The sequence below is a fragment of the Pyxicephalus adspersus genome, chromosome 6 (assembly GCF_032062135.1).
Source record: "Pyxicephalus adspersus chromosome 6, UCB_Pads_2.0, whole genome shotgun sequence".
Classification (NCBI taxonomy): domain Eukaryota; kingdom Metazoa; phylum Chordata; class Amphibia; order Anura; family Pyxicephalidae; genus Pyxicephalus; species Pyxicephalus adspersus.
Window position 1 is genome coordinate 19,864,319 of NC_092863.1, and position 7,669 is coordinate 19,871,987.

A 7,669-nucleotide genomic window follows, 5' to 3' on the forward strand; every position below is an offset into this window, starting at 1 on the left:
TAAATATATATATATATATATATATATATATATATATATATATATATATATACACACACACATACTACTACTTGGATTTGAGCACATACATTTTTCCATTCTGGTAGCTGCCTCTACTTAAAAAAATGCTATTTACCTGACTGTCATGATGTTCTATATGGTTACATTTGCAATTTTTTGTCTCAAGTGTGATTATTTGCATTATTGTTGTTGTTTTTTTTTTGTTGGAAGGGGTCATAAAATGGGTTTTGCTTTGCTTTAAAGGGCACATTGTGTTTAATTGCTGCATGGTAATGCAAATCTGGCACAAAGATGTAACGGGCTGTTTTAGGTTTTTTGGTAAATCTGCAGAAAATCTGTAATGCCTGCTTTTTATTAACTTCACAATCACTGTCAATAATAGGAGGTAAAATGAGATATTAATAGAGTACTAAAATAGTAAAACAAAATTAGCAACCTCCCAAAACAGAAATAGCTTAGGGTGAACATAGTATTTAAAAACTCTAATTCATGTCTTTTATCGACTAATAAGTAAGTTTTTTTATTTTTAATGGTTGTCATACCATAAACTGTCTGTATTCGGTATAACAATCGTGTTTGAGCACATTAAAAAGAATGTAGTTGCAGCGGATTATTTTCTTTAATGCTGGTATCTTTTCATTCATGCAGGCATAAATGGAACTCCAGAACTTTTTTTTTTGTTTACTTAGTTTAAAGTGGAGTTAGAAATTTTTTGTGTGTCATATGGTAGGGGATTTTTTCTACCACTTCACTGACACAGCAGGAAAGAAGAGAAAACTTTCCCACAGTAATAATTAGTGTTATTGTTCGAATTCGGGTTGTCTTTATATTCGACCCGAATATGGCTGTTCGAATTTGGATAGACCCGACCCGAAAACTCACAGGATTCGATGGTGCAAATTCATGTGTAAAAAAAAAAAAAAAATGAATGTTAAAATAATTTATTGAATGTGTGTGATTTGTTTTACTAACTTTTATTTTTTTACAGGTTATCCCACAATGACAGGATAATTCCCACGGCTGCACAGCCATGGGAATCCTCCTGTCAGTGTTGGATACCCGGGCACTAGAGGTTAAATGGGGACAAGTTTCCCTATTCTTCACCTCTAGTGCTCTGTGATTGGCTGAGGAAAGGTAAACCCTGATGACAGCTCAAGTGTTATCAGGTTTTTTTCTTTTCCGCAGCCAATCACAGAGCACTAGAGGTGAATGAATGGGGAGACTTGTCCCCATTTAGCCTCTAGTGCTGGGGATCTTCTCAAAGAATGCGGCCGTGGCCAGACCCATTCATTGAGAACAGTGTTCGATCCCCAGCACTAGAGGTTAAATGGGGACAAGTCTCCCCATTCGAAACCTCTAGTGCTCTCTGATTGGCTGAGGAATGCTTTCCTTACCCAATCAGGGAGCACTATCCCTATTCCTGGATAGTGTTTCTCTATCCAGGAACACAGGACTCCCTGTGTTCTTGGATAGAGAAATTCTATCAAAGAACACATACAACTAGTAAAGGGCTGCAAGAGCAATCAGGGGAGCGGAGCTGTCAGCTCCACTCCCCTGATTGCTCTTTCAGTTCTTCACAGTCCCTAAAAATAACCAAAATTCTCCCACTATTGACTTTAATGGTGTTCAAATTCGGCATTCGATCACCTGAACAATATCTCCCTATTCGATCAAATAGCTGTTGAATCGAATAGTGAGATATTCGACTAACAATAGTAATAATACTAAGACCCCTACCAAACAGAAAAGAAAAGTTACATTTGTTTTGAACTGAATATAATTGGGAAACACCATCAGTGTTATATGGTTTGTCCCAATCACACAAACTACCACAGCTGGACAGTTTGGCCTGTAGAATGAATTATATGATTTCTAGATTTACTGCCAGGATCAACAGGTAACAAAGCTGTTACCTACGGACTCGGAGAAACAAACAAATTAAGGGGTTATACTAATGACAGTCTGTAGGATAATTTTGTCGTAGTTTCACTAAAATTTGACCATGGACTAAAGAAGTGACAGTTAAAAGCTGTTGGTGTGTAATTTGTAACCTGTTGCTAGTGACCACCAATGACCTACCACTGCTGTAGTTATTAACTTTTCTTCCGGGACTATTGGCAGTATCTATATTGAACTCTATGTAAGATCATTTAGGTATACTAATTAAAAGGAAGTACTGTCAATCTGCAAAGTGAAATAATTGCATCAACTATTAATAAGTTAACTAGTTTCGTATGTCCCCCATAAAAGTGTAAAAATAACTCCAGATCAGGTTTTTCTCCTCCAGATCCATGATGTCTGCATGACAGTATTTGTGTAATATCCGTACTGTGCCTGCATAAATTCCATGTCATAGTGCACGAGTGCCCACACCTTTTTGGCTTGCGAGCTACGTTTAAAATGATAAAAGTCAAAATGATCTACCAACAATAAAAATTTGGACTTAATACCTCCCGTGTGCGGTAGAGTTTTTTTTAAAAAAGCAGGGCTCCTCAATCTACTAGCGTTGCCTTTGCGATCTACCGGTAGATCGTGATCCACTTGTTGGGCACCCCTGTCATAGTGTATAAAAGAGTGCTGGGAAATGATCAAATAAAAGCATTACTGGATGTAAGTGTAGTACACTGTAGTTTGCTCTTACTCCCAGGTGCCCCCTGCTAGAACTTTCCAACAGTGGGTGTTCAGTTTAACATTCAATAAACAGTAATGGTCAATAATTTCGTACTCAATAAGTGGGACCTGAAATGTGTGACTAGTGTGCAACTGTAAGAGAATAAGTGACAGGCTGTCCCTAAGGCTATTATTTCTGAATGATTGTAGAAGTTTGTAAAACTGATGTCAAACTAATGCCACTGACGCATATCCAAAGTTTGACAATGGCCCTGACAGACTACTGACTGGTGACCTAGATGAAAGTGTAACCTACAGTGCTATAGTTATCTCCTTTTATTCTTCTATGTAACTCTTCGTGGAACTTTTGTAAGTGATGACTACTGTAATCTAAAATCTAGCTATGTTGTATACGTTACTGAACCTTGCCCATCATTATCATTTCTTGCACCTAATTAAACTTGTGTTTTGGAGAATAGCATTCCCTGAGAGGTGTGTCTCCTCTGTGCTGGAGTCATCTAGATGATTACTCTTCTGGTGTTAATAAAACAACAAAATGTTGATGGCAGCAGGAATAAAAAACTTTGTAAATCTTGTTGTGTGTTTTTATTTAGGGGCAGACACAAGGAGGGGTATAGGAGCCTAAGTCTCAGTCATCTCAGTAGGCGTCCTGAACACTTTGTATAATTCATGAATCAGCGTCTCCTGTGGGATTTGTGGTCTCTGCTGATGTGATTCTGGGATGGGCAGACAGGACTACAGAGCGCTTAACATCTGATGATACCACACCATGAGACAAGCCATATGACCAGTCTTTCACACTAGTCCAGAGACTCTGGGAATATAGTTATATCTACAATGCATTTCCTTTTTTTTTTTTGTTTCCTATCATTTCTCTCTCTCCGGTATATTAAAAAAACTGATGACCTACTTGCTACTAATGTGGCATGCATCATGACGAGGGTAGCTCGGACTTTCTAACCCATTCATCACCACCACCATTGAAACCTCCGCCTCCCCCGACCACCACCTGCTTACCAACCACTCCCCCACCATTAAATACCCAGACACCAATCTTGGATTTAAATTGGCTGGCAAGCAGCCGTTTATTTAAACACCATTAAATAAATGAACCATTCAAGTAATTAACAAATATCCAATAATAAATAAATGACAAATAAATAAATACATTTACACTTTTGATATGTAAGCCTACATTAACATAACATAACACACCATTATTAATAATATTACCTAACCGGGATTATATAAAGCAAACATATTACATTGAGTATAACCTATTTAACCAACAACCTAATTTCTCCCTTTTATTAATACCTAACCATAACAACAATATCCATAATGTTATAAAGCTCCATACTCCCGGGTATACACCCAAACAACCAGGCTGCAGGTCTCAGAAGGCAAAATCTTCACCCAACAGGACATTAATTCTTCCAACATCTCCGCCTTGGCCCCTAGCCGTCTAGCACTGCCCCAGGAGTCATAATCATCCGTTCACCATAAAGGGGGAGACCCCACCAAAGAGGATCCCCCCCCTGCCAAATTCCACTATTATACCAATGCACTGGATCTTTGCCTTCCAAGACCCCAACCGTTAAAATTACCCACACTTTCAAATTATATTTTATAACTATAAAAGGGGTGGGTGTGCGGGAAACTTTTTCTTCCAAAAGAGGGCCTCTCACCTACGTCTAGCCCCTTTTAACTCATCCTATTCCTAATCCCCTCCTACCCCACGCTCCACACTAGCACAGCCCCCCCCCCCCCAGATCTCTCCTAAATATATACTTTTGATACCCAGTCTACCTGCACACTGTGGAAACTTGCTTACCCACAAGATCTTTGTAATGTGAACTTGCCAAGAGATCTAAGAAGTAGAATCCAATGTAGTTTATTCCAGGCTGGATGTTTTTTTGATTTTTTATTCTTTTAAGTAAAAAAAAAACAATCAAATCTAAAGCTTCCTGACTTTCTTAAAACCTGTTACATAAGACTGTACTAACACACAAACAGTAAGGCTACGTACACACATGCAATGGTTCTCGTCCCATAATCGGCTCAGGGCTGATATCGGATGAGAATCTTGAGTGTGTACAGTGCCTGTCGTCCATTGTCTGAACGACAATCCACGGAAGATGAACGATGAATTATCATAATGGAAGTGATGTACAGCACTCGTTCATGTCGTTGGACGTCGTGCAGTCGTTTGTCATTGGAAAGGATCGTGAAAGATCCTTTCCAATGACAAATATTGTTTATGTGCACTTATCCTAAGGAGTACAGGGTAACATTCTAAATATACAAATAATGAAAAAAGCTATTGGGGCAGCATAAGAACCTACCTAAACAATTCATATATTTTAGGTCCAACCAGGAGGGCAAATAATAATCTTAAATGGTCACATTAATTATTAATACATAAAGTGGTATTCTACTGTGCAGTTACACAAAATAGATGGTAAAATTAAGGTAAGATACAAATTGTGGGATTGGTGGTGACAACAGGCACACGTTTAATTTTCGAAACAAAGCTCAGGCTCCTGCCTGGGTTCTTTTTTTCAGCACATAGTTGTCAGTGGGCACAAGGTAAAAAAACAAAGCAAACATTAGCTCGGCTGGGATACTAACTACGTATTTGGTAGTTCTCTCTCTTACTAGCAGTAAAAACAAAGTCCTTTTGCACAAAAATCTGTTCTTCATTGAGGGTGGCCCTATTTACTTATCTACTGATCACACTATTTATAACCCAACACAAGCAATAGGTATGTAACCCCCCACATTTAAAAGCAGAATTACTAGGCAAAGAATTACTAGACAATCCCAGGACAAAAACATAGTTACAAGGTTTTGGGGGTACAGCAGCCTTACCACAACATTACTTTAAAATCCTACAGTAAAAAAAGTTAACAAAAATAACTAATTTAATAAAGCTACTATTACTACTATTAAAAAAATATACGTACTATAAAAAAGAAATTTATGTTTGTATTACACATACTACCAAATATCTCACTGTTCTCTTTGCTGGAGGCTCTGACATGAGAAGGCAAACATCTGCCTTCACAAAGATGGCCACCTTTACACAGAGGCAAAACAGGATAAGCCAAAAACAACAGAATGATGAGCTGTAGGGTGACCACAAGCAATATTGGTGACTAGTCTTTCTTTCCCTGCCTGGCTTTTTGGAAACAGCTGGAGTTCACTTTCTAAGTCAGTTGTGCATTAGTTAACAAAGCCATATGTTTTTTGTTCATCCTAAGATAAAAATCTCTTTTGTTAAATGTTGCCCAGCTGTTGGTTTTTTAAACAATCATGTTTAAAAGGAACTAAACCAAAAATATAAAAAAAGCACACTCACCTATTCCTGCAAATCCGTTGATCCATCCAGAGGTTTCCTCAATCGGGTCCCACGTCGTCTCAATATCCTACATGGGCCTGGTGCTGCCATCTTCCTTGGCCTTCTTCGTACATCGCCCAATTTCGCACTGCGCAGGAGCGAGATCAGGTGACATAGATGAGGAAAAAAAGAGTGTGCATGCGTGAGATTGGCATTTTTTCCCCATTAAAAAAAAAGGCTCCTTCTGTGCATGCCTGAGATTAGGCATAGGCAGAAGGAGCAGCTTGACAAAGGTATCCCGACAGGCCTCTGTGCACCTATTCTGTCATAATCGCCTCGACATGAAGACATAAACTTGACAGCCTAATATCTTAGTAGGTAACTGTGCAAATATCGGGTCTTTGCGATTCTTAAAACTGTTTTTTCTTTTAGTGAGAAGCTGTGATGGCAGAGGCACAAGCAAGTTTCACGTCATTGGAGTTACGGGCCGTCATGAAGTTTTTGTTTCTCCAGGGAAAGTCAGCAAAGGACATTCACACTGAGATGTCATAAACACTGGGGGAGAAGTGTCCTTCCTACAGCACTGTCAGAACCTGGATATCTCGTTTCAAGACTGGGCATCTTTCATTGAAGATGAGCCCCGCGGTGGGCGCCCCCCAACCTCAACTGACCCAGCAACCTGCGATGCTGTCCATGAGCTGATTATTGAGGACCGTCGAACATCCACAAAGAAGATAGCCCAGATACTTGACATCCCACGGGAGCGTGTTGGGTTTGTTATCACCACTATCCTAGACATGCGCAAGCTTTCAGGGAAGTGGGTGCCGAAATGTTTGAACAGTGATCAGAAGAAGGAACGAAGGTGCACAGGACTTTGTGGCTAGGTTAGTGACCGAGGATGAAACTTGGCACCACATCTATGATCCTGAAACCAACGAATAGTCAAAGGAATGGCGCCACAGCAGGTCCCCGTGGCCGGAGAAGTTCAGAACCCAGAAATCGGCCAAAAAAGTCATGGCGTACATTTTCTGGAACAAAAATGGTATTCTGTTGGTGGACTACCTACCTCAGGGCTCTAGTATCACCGGATAGTATTATGCTAACCTCCTGGACTAGCTGAAGGAGGCAAATAAGACGAAACACCGTGGAAAGTTGACCAAAGGGATCCTTTTTTTGCAGGACAATGCACCCGCGCACACGTCCAATGTTGTGGCTGCCAAATTGAACACCCTGAGTTTCCAATTGGTCCACCATCCCCTCTACTCACCTGACCCTTCGGACGATAATCTGTTCCTGAATTTGAAGGAACACCTGAAGGGGCAACGTTTTGAGGACAGGTGCTGCTGAGAGCTGGTGTCCCAACCAAAGAACTTTTATTTGAACGGTTCAGAAAAGTTGCAACTACGCTGTACCAAGTGCATCAGTCTCAGGGGGGAATATGTTGAATAAATGTGTTATTTCATAACTCTGCCTCTCTTCTTTCTGGGCAAAGCCAGGAACTCCTTGTATTATCAGGAATAAAATGTTCCATAGGCTAGTGAATCCAGGGACAGGATGGAGCATGGTCAGATTTCTGACCTAACAGGCCTTTTTATGGACATTTTTGATGTTAACTTGAAATTCTTAGCCATTCTTATAAATAACTATTGTAAATCAGAAGTCAATGCAGTACATCAC